The sequence below is a fragment of the Perissodus microlepis genome, chromosome 3 (genome assembly GCF_051167445.1).
Source record: "Perissodus microlepis isolate ML-2025 ecotype Zambia chromosome 3, ASM5116744v1, whole genome shotgun sequence".
NCBI lineage: Eukaryota > Metazoa > Chordata > Actinopteri > Cichliformes > Cichlidae > Perissodus > Perissodus microlepis.
The window spans coordinates 369,442-383,023 of NC_140463.1; the positions used below are offsets into that span (position 1 = coordinate 369,442).

The window sequence follows — 13,582 nt, forward strand, 5'->3', positions numbered from 1 at the left end:
ATTACATCACTTCCTGCTGCGGCGCTCTCTCCACTCATTAAACACACACCTCACTGAGTCATGTGACCAAACCCTTCACACCTCGTCCATCATCATCCACCCGCCTTCTTCGTTTGTCCAGGTGAGGGTAGCTGGGGGCGGAGCCTATCAGTCCATGCCAGCTGTTCACGCTGTACACACACTCTACCTCACACTTACACAGTTTATCACAGAAGGACACACACACACCGCCCAGCATGTCCTCCGTCCTTCATGTCCTGAAGCACACCTGACATCATGATTCTCATGACATCATCATGACATCACTGACAGCCACACATGTGCAGCTCCATCAGTGCCATTTAAAGCTGTCAGCAGGCGCTGTGCTAGCTACACCTGATGTATTCAAACCATATACACACCTCAGCCTCCATCAGGCTGCTCTACACCCAGCCAAACACCTCCAGAAGGGCCAGGCTCAGTGAGGGGCGGCCATGTGCTGCAGATATGAGGGAGGGTTCAGGGTCACGTGATCCTAGACCCGCCCACACACAGCTCTGACCATCAACACACACACAGAGCTGTAAACAGGGGTCAGAGCTCCTGCAGGTGTGTGTACAGGTGAGCTGTTAGTTTTCAGTCATTCTTTATGAAATGCAAAGCGGTTACTGAAACAGCTGCTAACAGCTGGAGCAGAGACAGATACACTGTAACAGCGTCTCTGTTTGTGACACCTTCAGATGATCCAAACAGGAAACAGCTGGAGCAGCTTCTCTGACAGTAAACTGTGTGTTAGAAAACGTGTCTGAGGGTTGGACGTCCTTTAATCTGCACACTGTAATAAAAATAGGAGCTAATAAAAGCTTTAAAGCAGATAAAAATAACTGCAGGATGTTGGATGCTTGATCAAAGCTCCACAGGCAGCAGCTGGTAAATTTATCAGCTGTATTGTATTTGGAGCACATCACACTCACACTGAGCCAACATGGCCTCCCTGTCAGGGGGCGGGGTTTGTGATTTCTTGGAAATATGTTCTTGTGTTGTTATTATTAGTTAGGACTTAGTTGAGTTTTAGTCCAGTTTGTGTTATCACCCGTGTCCCTCTCTTGCTCCCTCTCTCTTGTGTCAAGCTTTCTTGTCCGAGTTCATGTCCCTCCATGTTTCCTGTTTTATTTTGAAAGTCCTATGTTCCATGTTCGAAGGCCGCCACAATGACGTGGACCCAGCTGCAGAGAGCGGCCCTGAACAGAGTCATGGTGTTGTTGCAGACCTTTGCTCCACCAGGAGTCTACAGGAAAACTGATGTTCCATGTTCAGTGTGTTTAGCTTCCCATGTGGCGTGATGTTCATTTGTGTCAGCTGTTTCCACTTCCCTCATTACCCTGCTGTATATTTAAGTCGTTCAGTGTCGGGTCATCTGTTTGTGTTGCTTCATGTCACGTCAGGTCTTGGGTTTTTTTGTGCTCCTGCTCAGATTCATGCTCATGTTCTTGTGTCATAGTTTTCATGGTTAGTCTTAGCTGCTCCCAGTTTAGTTTTGTCCCAGTTTGCTTTGTCTTTGTTTTGTGGTTTTTTTCCCATCAGCCAAATAAACAGCCCACTTTTTGTTAAACCTTAATATAACACTCGCTGTTTCCTGCTGACACAGCTGGATACAGGAGCACAACATCTGTATCCTGACAGCTCAGAGAGCTGAAGCATCTTCACCCACTGATCTGCAACTTCCACCTAACCTCCACCCATGTCACACTGATGGAGGCCTTTAACACAGCTGGAGCCTGAGAAGGACCAGAGTGAAGGGATCAGGACCTCCATGAACCCACCACCTAAGCTAGCTAGCTAACTAGCACCTGCTCTACTGTACTCTACTCGGTTCTACTTGACTTTACTTGGTTACGGTTGGTTTTTGTTACAGTTGAGTCCCACCTCAGTCACTTCTTTGAAAGTCTGTTTATGTCACTATTTAAAATGTTTGTCATACCACAAACAAACCCAACGTCAGGGTCGTTATAGCAACACGGCACGAGTCCTGTGATGTCATGTGTGTGACACAAAACAACAATGGAGCACTTGATGTGTTCAACAGTGGTAGACGTGTGCACGCTGTCATTGGACCGCGGTGATGGTTTGTGTGCGGTGGTTTCGCTCACGGTGGGATTTTAAAATGCCGGGTTTGATTCCTGTGCCGGAGTCACGACTCATCCGCTGATGTCACTGACCAGCCAATCGGTGTCATGCAATCTGTTGATGTCACATTTTTGGCCCCGCCCAGTAGGTACAGAAAAAGTACCTGGTACCAGGAACTGTGACCTGATAGACGACCCTAAAAACCGAGTCCAGTCCAGTAGATCCCAGTGGAACTGAGGCTCTAATGTAGGCGGGTGCTTCAGGGCCTCGGCTGCAGTCTGTTTTCAGGGGCCCCAGGCCCCTGTTTTCCTTACATTACATGATGGAACCACCAGTCCTAGCCTGCAGACGGTTTTCATCATGCTGTCGTTAACAGTCAGAGACCCTATCAGTGGTCTGAACTGTGCACGTTTAAATTTCTGTAGTCACAGTCACTAGGGGTGTCCAAATTCATGGGCTGCATCCTCCTGAGGACCCGGCCTTCACGGTCTATGTGGGCTGGGTCCTCAGAAGGCCGGGTAGACCGGAAATGAGCGGCGTGAAATTGGACGGTCTAGCCTTCTGATTAGCGTCACCGCTGTGTCGGTGGAGTTTAATAAACTCGGCCGTCTGCTCCTTGCTATCTAAAATATAACAGGACACTGGCGTAAACTCTCGACCGTCTCACACTTCTGTTTAATCAGTTTTCTGTTTGGCGTTTATTCAGCTGTGTGAAAACCACCCGGGGGATTAATAAAGTTTTATTTTATCTAATCTAATAACTTTAATCTCAGCCAAACCGATTTACTCACGAACAAACAAAACACTGAAAAAAGCCAAACAATAACATTTTTAGGTTGTCTAAGTGACTTATATAGGCGGCCACTAATGTAATCAGGACCCTGGCTCTTGTTCACATTAACTGTATGAAAGGCCTTTTGGACATCGCTGAGTTCAATGATCTCTCAGTTTGTTTCAGTTCCAAAATATCCTCGCTAAAGTCAGAGGAACTAAAATGAGCATAAAACATATTTAAAGCATTGACTGAATCTCTGTCTGAATTAAAACCATCTAAAATGACCTGATTACTGCTCTGGGGATTTTGAAACCCTGCTATGGTTTTCATACAAGTCCAGGCAGACCCAAAATTTTTTGCAGCAAATTTGCTTTCAAGAAGGTTTTTGTAGCTCTGTTTTGCTTTCAAGATCTTGATTTTCAGTTCTTTGGTAGCTGTCTGAAAATCATTAACAGCCCCCTCTTTAAATGCCTGTCTCTTTTTCCTTAAACAGGATTTTGTCACGGTGCCCGTGCCGCACCGGCTGATTCCGCGTTAGGCAACATGTGTTTGTTTTTGTTCTCTCTCTCCCTCTTTCCCCTGCTGCGGCGGTGCTCACTGGGGGCTCCGCCCCTGGCCCACGCACCTGTGCTCATCATCACACCTGTCGCTGTTTACTGCAATCAGATGGCAGACCTACACTACTCGTCGCTGGAACGTTGAGCCACCCGTGTTAGTGCTTCAGCAATCTGCCTAAGTCTGTGAGTTTCCCTGTGATCTAGAGCTAATTGGATTTTTCTGTGTGTGCGTGCGTAGATTCCCCCCGGACCCGTCCCTGTACCCCCGAGTGAGCGAGAGGAGCGACTGGAGGAAAAGGAGTGGGATTGTTGGCTGAGAGAGCGGAGTGTGGTTTTGGACCCTTTCCCTTCCCCTCGCACCCTGGAGCCCCGGACCCCTTCCCCGAGCACCTTGTATATATATTCACCCGGTGACACCACTGTAAATAAACGCACTATCAGTTTCTGCAAAGGTCTCCTGGTCTGCGCCTGAGTCCGTTTACAAAACCGTGTCAGATTTGATGCTTTTGGTGACCCACGGCTTATTGTTAGCGTACACTTTAACGCGCTTACAGGGTATAATCATGTCAGATGTCAAGTGGCAGATCTACAGCAGTTTACCCGTATGAATCTAATCCAACTTTATTTATAGAGCGATTTAAAAACATGGTTGACCAAAGTGCTTTCCAGTAAAAAACAGAGATAAAAGTTAAAAAAAAAAAACATACATTAAACAGACAAAGAAAGTTAAATAGCAATAAAATAAACACATAAATGAAAAAAAAATGTAAAAGATAAAACGTTTTTAAAAGTGATTTAAAAATTTCAAGTGTTGGGGCCAGCCTAATATGGAGGGGCAGCTTATTCCATGATTTGGGGGCCACAACAGCGAAAGCTCAGCCCCCCAGTGTTTCAGTCTCTGGGGACAGCATTCAGAGATGGTCTTTCCCTTTTCACATAAATGGCCTCCTTTTTTATATTATTCTTTTTCCAATTATATTTAACCTTTTCTCTTGACACCGCAGGGACGGCACTTAATTTCATTCTACTTATTACCAGTGATGGGAATAACGGTGTTATATAACTGATTACTATTTCTATCGTTACAACGCCGTTACCGTTACTAACAAGAAAATGCGGTCTGTTACTATTTTTCAACCAACAGACGGTTGAAGCTGTTGTGGTGGAATTAAGGCACGACGGGACCACAGATCCATGTTTTGCGCCATCTTTATTTAATATTTTCATCACACCACCACCCCCACACCAACCCCTGAGTCCCCGTTTTAACACGGCGGGCATGATTGCGGATGCCGTGCAGGTGCGTCCGCACGGCACCGCAGACCACGCCCCACCACAGCTGTCTTCACATCATAGTTCAGTTTCACGGAAGTAGCTGTAAGTAATCTGGATGCTACAGCATTTGCCAGCTGCGTGCGCTCCCGCGGACGGTAATCAAAGTTGTTAACAATATGACTGCTGTGATTGATAACTTGATGGAATGTTTAACCATTGAAATTCAGGTTGAAAGATCGAAAAACATATTAGTTAGCTGCATTTATCGTACACCTGCATCCTGTATAGATCAGTTTACTAAAGAAATTTCTGTAATATTGGAAAAACACAAGGAGAAGGTGACTTTTTTTTGTGGTGATTTTAACATTGATCTATTGAAGGCAAATGACCATAATAAGACTTCAGAATTTATTGATACAATGTTTAGTTTTGGATTCCATCCGTTGATTCTAAAGCCGAGCAGAATAATGATGGATAGTGCCACTTTGATCGACAATATTTTTGTCAATAAGATAAACGGCAAGATACATAAGTGGACTGTTAGTCACAGATGTAAGTGATCACTTGCCTGTCTTTTCAGTGTTTGAAATGAACAATCAACTTCATTTTCAAGAGGAAAAGCAAATGGATTACAGTGGTAGAATAAAAACACCAGAACAAATTGCGGCTTTTAAAACAGACTTAGAAAATTATGACTGGCAAAAAGTTTATGTGGAAGACACTAATGATGCATACAATGCGTTTTTGGATATATTTTTGTCAATCTATGACAGCCATTGTCCAATTAAAAAGTTTTCTAAAAATTATAAAAAGAAAAAACCATGGTTTACACAAGGTCTGGAAAGAGCCTGTAAAAAGAAAAATAGGTTATACAGGATTTTTTTGACACATAGAACAAAGGAAAATGAAGACAAATATAAGAAATATCGAAATAAATTAACATTTATTATGCGATATGAAAAGAAAAGATATTATGAACAGCTGCTTCAAAATCATAAAAGTAATATTAAGGCTACCTGGAGTGTATTAAATAGGATAATAAAAAATCAACATAATATATGTTCTCCAACACGTATCGTAACAAGAGGTAATGTAGTGATTGAGAATACTGAGAGCATAGTTAATGAATTTAATGATTACTTTGTTAATGTAGGTCCCAACTTGGCAAAAGAGATTTCTGTACCAGGAGGAAATGATGATAAAGTAGATTCTACTTCTTGTAAATGTAACTCAATGTTTCTTGGTGGAGTCTGTGAGAGTGACATTGTAGAAGTGGTGAGTAAATTCAAGAGTAAAAAATCCATGGATTGTGATGACCGTGACATGTCGTTAATTAAAGAAGTTCTTCATAGTGTCCTTCAGCCGTTAACATATATTTGTAACAAATCATTTCAAACTGGAATTTTTCCAGATAAAATGAAAATTGCCAAAGTGATCCCACTATATAAAACTGGTGATAAACAGATTGTGTCAAACTATAGACCGGTATCTTTACTGCCTCAGTTTTCAAAGATTCTTGAAAAACTATTTGCAAACAAACTAGATTCTTTTATTGATAAATATGATTTATTGAATGATCATCAGTATGGGTTCAGAAGAAATCGCTCAACATCTCTAGCTGTGATGGAATTTATTGAAAATATTGCAACGGCTGTGGATGAAAAACAGTTTGGAATAGGTGTGTTCATTGATTTACGTAAAGCCTTTGATACGATAGATCATTCTTTACTTTTACAGAAGTGTGAAAGGTATGGTTTAAGAGGTGTTGTACAATTTTGGTTAAATAGTTACTTGAATAATAGGTTCCAATATGTGAGTATTAATAACATGAAATCTAAACTTAGAAAAGTAACTTGTGGAGTTCCGCAAGGATCTGTTTTGGGACCTAAGTTATTTTTACTTTATATAAATGATATTTGTACAGCCAGTGATACTTTAAAATATGTGATGTTTGCTGATGATACAAACTTATTTTGCTCTGGAAAAGACATAAAGAAATTACTGAAAACAGTGGAAACAGAACTCATGAAGTTAAATAGATGGTTTGTATTTAATAAACTATCATTGAATGAAAGTAAAACAAAATTTATGTTATTTGGAGGTAGTAAAAGTAATATTAAAGTAAAATTGAATTTAAATAATGTTGAAATTGAAAGAGTATATGAGACAAAATTTTTAGGAGTAATTATTGATGATAAACTTTGTTGGAAGCCCCACATAGAACATGTGAAACGAAAATTATCCAAGTCTATTTCTATTCTTTATAAAACAACAGATTTTTTGAATAAGAACTGCCTTTATTTATTGTATACTTCCCTTAGTTTGCCTTATATGACCTACTGTGCAGAAATTTGGGGGAACACATACAAAACATATTTGGATTCAATATTTAAATTGCAAAAAAGAGCTATTAGAATAATAAATAAAGTTGGATATAGGGAGTCCACCAACCAGTTTTTTGTAGGATCATCTATGTTAAAATTCATGGACATTATATATTCTAAAACTTTAGAAATGATATATCGTGTGATGAAAAAGAATGTTCCAATTTGTATTTTAAGTATGTTTCAACTAAGAGATGGAAAATATGATTTGAGGGGGTCTTATAAGTTTGAAATGCCTAAAGTGAGAACCAATGTTAAGTATAGATGTGTGTCAGTTTTGGGAGTGAAATTATGGAATGGACTTAATGATGAACTGAAGATGTGTTTTTCTTTGTCATTCTTCAGGAAGATTTTAAAAATTAGTATTATACAAGGTTATAGAAATTTGGTTTGTTAAAATTTTTTTGTGTTGATTTAATTTCTTGATTTATCATTGATTTCTTTTCAAACTGTTATACAACTTATTTATCAATGCTATTTATTTTCTTGGTTAAGGATTTAATTATTTCTATGGGGGTAAGGGATAGGATAAGTATAAGCCATAAGGCTTCAGCCTATTCCTTTTTCGGTTTCTGTTTGAGTACTTTTATGTAAAATTATAATCTGTTGTTGTTGACTGAAATAAAAATTTCAATTCAATTCAAATTCAATTCAATCACGATCACTGTCTAGCCCAGGGGTCGGCAACCTTTCTGATGACCAGTCCCATCTAAACTTTCCTCAGAAGTCAGTGTGCCATATGATTGCATTAGCAATAAATTTAATAACGCTCTATATGAACAGTTACACACTATATAGAACCACTTTATAGGATTATATTTGTTCACAGATGTTTGCAGCTATCAGCGAATAGTTATCAGCTATTTTGAAACAACAACAAAAAGACACTTTTTATCAATAACAAGAACTTAACAACAGAAAATACAAATGCTGTTTATGGTCTCCTCACAACAATGATAAGAAAAATAAACTGGGCCAATATGGCATGTTTGTTAATACAGAGATACACATGTTAATGTGATCTCTGGGCTCCCACTCAGAGACACAGGTCTCCGAGTGTCCAGCATTCAGAGGCTACCTGAGGACTCATGTGAGAAAATCTGCTCACACAGATATGTAGAGCCAAACACTGTCAATAAGGCCTCTGCAATGTTCTGAAGACAGTTAAACCTGTCAGGTAGTGACGTCCAGCAGGTGAACATGCAGCTCCATGAACACGCACAGCTGTGGATTCCAGCTGCTTCGATGTTGCATTAACTGGCATTAACTCAGCTAGTTAATGTGAGACAAATCCAGCTGCTCATTAAAGATTTCTGGTTTGATCAGAAAATAAAACATTGGTCCAAACACCTGAAAGTCCCAAAAATGCATTGTGAATTCTGTCTCGAGTCTACGGATGTATCCGTGTATTTCCGTGGTGCTGATGCTGCGCTGAGTGGACAGCTCCTGAAGCTTTTGAAGTGTCAGAATGTGGAAAGCTAACAACGTCCCTCTCACCAGTAGGCTAAGTTATTTTTAGCCAATTACAAGTTGAATCTGGTAGTTGGGGTTGTTAGCTAAGATACCGTCATTAAGAAGCGGCACAACTAATGTGTCTATGCGAGCTGATTTGCGATGTGCACCGCTGGCGTGGCCATTTATTTTTTGATGCACCCTCTCAGATTAACTCACTGCGTGTCGTGCTGGACTGGGACAAAAACACAGCCCGGGCATTTTGACTAGAGACCGGCCCCCCAGGTATTAAAGCCATAAAGCCTTTGAATGAAAAGGAACGCTGTTGTGACAGTGATGTACAGTCTTGTTGGTATATGTGTGATTTCTATACATTTTACATCAGATAAAAACTTTGGTTTTTAAGATTCAGATAATTATTTATTAAAAGCCAGACATTTTAAATGAGAATAAGAAAGTATTTCTTTGTGCCCCCCTCTCCCTGTTAATGCCCTACCTGCCCCCCTGGCAACACTTTGCTAGACCCGCCCCTGCACAGTTACCAGCTGTCAGCTACTTAGAAAAGGATCCTGGTGTTATTTGTCTCTCAGAAACAGTTCATAACTTCAACTCATCCATGTCACCTAAAAGGTAAACCTGTTTCTCCATCACCTGTTCAGCTCTGATGATTCAGTAAGGACATCTCCTGGTTTCATCTTCATGTTTCCCTCTCACCACATATCCAAACGACATCATGACCAGCAGCTTTACAGCTGTGGCTCCAGCAAACATCAGCTGATACTAGAAAGTAATATTAAATAAATTCTAACAACAGCTGATCAAGCTTAAAGCTTCATGATTGAAGTAGCAACAGAAGAGAGATGGGTAGAGAAGAAGACCCCGCTGTGCAGCGTAACGACACAGAATAACTCCAGCTTTGTGTTTTTTTCCATTCTAGCTGAAGTCCGGGACAAACTGTGTTCCTTTTCACCTCAACACGAAACGAGTAATATTTTCTCTGAATACGAGACGATTCCATTTTTTAGGGGACGGTTGGAAACTCTACTAACTAACCTTATGAATAAAATAAAGTTCACTATCAGTAACATCACAGCACCACCCAGCTGTATATAAACTCCATCATGCTAGCTAGTAGCAGTACGAGTTATTGTAACTGACGGTAAAAACTCAGCACAACGAAAATAAACTGCACCTAAACTTGGTTTATATCTGACCCAGATAGACTGCAGGTCATAACTTCTTACCTGAAGTTCAGTTCACCTGACACTCGGACCGGCGGCCGCCTCGGGTCTCTCCTCCTGCCTCCCCTTTCTCTCATCCACCTGTTGCCTCTGTGGAAGCTCTGCCATAGCCACCATCAAACAACTGAGTTATTTTTACACATCGGCCAGCATCTGGAAAATCCACCACCTTTCATTGTTCATGCCGTTACAAATAAATAAATAAATAAATAAATGAATAAATAATCGGCCCGGTATGCCCGATGGCCAGTCCAGTGATGTTAACCTGTTAATCTTTCGCCGAAAAATTGTTTTCTTGGTGCCTCTTTCATGCTCGGCTCTCCTTCCTTTGCTAACATGTGCAGAAGCCGATGGTGCATTCACTTACACTCGGATGTCTGAGCTTCACTGTGAAAACATAGTCGTACATTTGAGATTTCATTGAATTTTATTGTTTTAGCTTTGGGGTGGCACCTGGGGTGGCCAGTCTGGTTGGGGGGGGGGGGCCCGCTGGACACGCCACTGCTGGAGAACAACTCCATGGCCAGTATAAGGCCGGTATAAGAGCATCACTGCATACAGTAGTTACTGACCTCCACCACAGTGGATGCTGAGCTGTGACTGTGAGCTTCTCTGGCATGACTGGTTTCTGTGGGTGATCCCACCCTGACTGGGGTAATCACAGTGTAACAGCCACTATGGTGTGGTGTCCCTTTAAGACACCCAAGTCGAGGGTTGATGGTGTCATCAGTTTGTGCCACTGCTCTGCTCTCTCTCTCTGGGATTATGAGGACACGTGCCTGCACGCTTGTGCTTAACGAGGGACAGATTTATGTTTTCTTCTACAGACCTTTTTGTTGTTTTGTTTGCAACGCTTGGGTTGTATGAACGCTGGGCGTTATGTTGTTGAGCCGCAGCCGTTCAGCCGGGCTTTTATATGGTTGTTGAAGAAGGCGTATTAAAGAACCACCGTGGATTACCGATACCAGTGTGGGTGTGTGTTCTTCCGACTAGTCTGCTAGGTGTTTTGCCGCCGCCTCTTAACCACGCAACACAACCCAACGTTACAAAATGGCGCCCGAACATCTTCTCTTGGACCTCAGTATGCAGTATCTTCGAGCAGCTGATGATTGATACACTAAAAGGTACATCGCGGCAAAGTAGATCTAGTAGTAGCCTGCCATACTTCGCGGAAACAGACCAGGCTGGCCTCGACGCGGACGTCAGATTCGCCGGATCACGGAGGTGTGTTTCCACGGCAACGAGTGAAGCCGCCGCAGCGCTGTTTTCGGGATGTATTATCGTTATCTGCTGAACGCCTTTACTGCGACATTTTTGGATTAACGTGGATTCACGCTACTTGGACGCGAGACGGATGCCGCTTCTTCATAGTTTCTGAACTGCATGTATGCGAAGTGAAGCGCACCGGATTTTTTCTTCCTCACCAGCTGAGCTCACGCTGCAGACTTTGCTTCGTTCTTACGGTCTCTGCAAGTGGGAACTTTATCACGGGACACAGCTCTATGTCGTGTCAGGACTGGACAAGTTTGGAGTCCTTTGGAAAATCGCCGAACTGATGTTGTGAGTGTATATTTAAAAAAAAAAACAAAAAAAAAAACCACTGTCTATATTTCAAACTGATTTACTATTGATTCTCACTGGCTTAACTGTTCTTATTGAGATGCTGTTTTAAGTGCATCTGACTTGAAAAGGTGTTACTCATACACAGTTACTCGTAAGTTTGGCTCTATTTTACACCTAAATGCTTTTGATCCGGGGTGTTTACTCCTTCGACCTCCACGTTTCAAAGTCAGATAAAACATTTGTAGCTAAACTTAAGAATTCACATGTTTTGTATATTTTTGTGTGACCAGAACTGAAGTTGATTTCAGCACAACTGCTACCTTATATAGATTTGGGTTTTTGATAAGTGTGTATTATGGCTACTCAGCCTGACTTGACTGACATGTGTGATGATATAGACTTTATGTTACACCCCAACCGACTTACTGCCAGACATAGTACTGCTGACCTTGGGCATAAAGTGCAAAGTCTGCAAGCAGAGGTTGATATGCTTCAGCAGTGCCTTCATGACTCTTTGGACCTCCAGAGGAATATTTTGGAGCAGTGGACTCAACAAAAGAGACCAGTCCCAAAAGTACCAGCTGCCCAGATTACTCACGCTTTTCCTCAGGCCTCCTCTACTCCATATGTGCCAGGCCTACCAACCAGGGAAACGGAGCAATCTATCTCAGCACCTGGCCCCACGCAGCCCGCCAGGGCCTTGTCCCAATCCCAGTCAGATTCGCTGGAGCTAATTAATACAACCAGAGTCCTTGCTACGGCATTGCACCAAGCTAAATTGGAGCCTAATGTGTTCGCTAATGATGGCAGTCTTCACCCAGAAGAATGGCTACAGTCTGTTAATGCTTACAAAACCTCCTTAGACCTAACAGACGCCCAAATCCTCAGAGAGCTACCACAGTTCCTAGCTAAGGAACCAAGAAAGTGGTTTAATGTGCTCATTCCTCATGTATCTACATGGGCTAAGTTTTGTGAACTTTTCAGAACTGTCTTCTTGCCTGCTGACAACCAGGAGCAGATTTTGAGAGGCATCCTGGACCGTTTCCAGCACCCCGAAGAGCCTCTGCCAACGTTTGTTGCCCATGTGCTCAGTGAATTTAGGAGACTGAGGAACCCACCATCTGAACGGGAGCAAATTGAGCTCATCTGTAAACACGCAGTGGAGAAGTACAGAGTAGCACTGTATGGAACGCCTGTAAGGTCAGTAATTGATCTAGTGCTGCGTGCCCACGAGCTGCATTCTGTTCTTGGCACCAGCCTTTCACAGCCTTCTCGAGCTCAGCCGAAAAACAGAGCTGAGGGAGGACCCCGCTGTTTCAAATGTGCCATGCCTGGTGTTACATCTCGTACGTGCCCTAACTGTTCCACTGATTTTCAGGGAGCTCGACACTCTCCCAGGATGGCTCCGGAGCTTCCTCAAACGCTGTCTCCTGACCAACATCCAGTAACTCAGCCTGCGGATCCAGATGAAACTGGCGTTGTCAGGGAGACGAGAGCAGCTGGCAGGAGGCCGGGAAACTTCAGGGGGGGGGGAGTGTTTCACAGGGGCAACCCTCCCCCCAGCCAATAACTCAACCCTCATCGCCTTTGTCAGATCAAAGTGTGCCACCAGTGCTCAATCACGTTGAAGATGGAACTTCGCAAGCATCGTGGAACACCCCTCTCAGAGTTAAAGTGAACTTTAATGGGGCAGCTCTGGATGCCACACTAGATACAGGGGCATCCCTTTCAGCTGTAAATGCAGACCTGTTGTCTGAGAAGAACAAAATTCAGTCATTAAAGAATCCGTGGGATTCTCCACCCATAAGACTGGCCAATGGCACTAACTGCAGTCCATTGGGAATAACCTGGTTGACCATTGGATTTATGGGCAAGCGAGTCTATCAGCGGTTTGTGATAGTGCAGGACCTGTCATCCCCCTTTGTTCTTGGGATGGACTTTATGACTCGCACTTCACTAACAATACATGTCCCAACAAGAACTGTAATTATGGATGATAACCCCCCATGTCTTGATGAACTCTGTGAAAATGGCTTTGTGGAAGCTGATCTTGAGTGTGGAACTATGACCCTGCAGAACACCCCGCAGCTCTCCCTCCATGATAAGGCTGGAGAAGCTAACTTGGATTCTGAGGAGAGGGAAGAACTGTTGGAGTTGTTAAATAGTTTCGGTGACCTGTTTGATGGCCACCTTGGTCGCACTTCTCTGGCAGAACATGTCATTGTAACT

The 13,582-nt window shown here is 42.6% G+C and overlaps 1 protein-coding gene across 1 annotated transcript in view; it reads right to left on the minus strand.

Moving 5' to 3' along the window:
* The window catches only part of LOC146389349 (disks large homolog 4-like), a 33,282-nt gene extending 23,304 nt beyond the window's left edge, over nt 1–9,978 (minus strand). The window contains exon 1 of the mRNA XM_084922923.1: nt 9,794–9,978. The gene's annotated coding sequence lies outside the window, so the exon portion shown is untranslated. The remainder of the gene's footprint in view (nt 1–9,793) is intronic.
* Between the last annotated feature and the right edge of the window lie 3,604 nt (nt 9,979–13,582).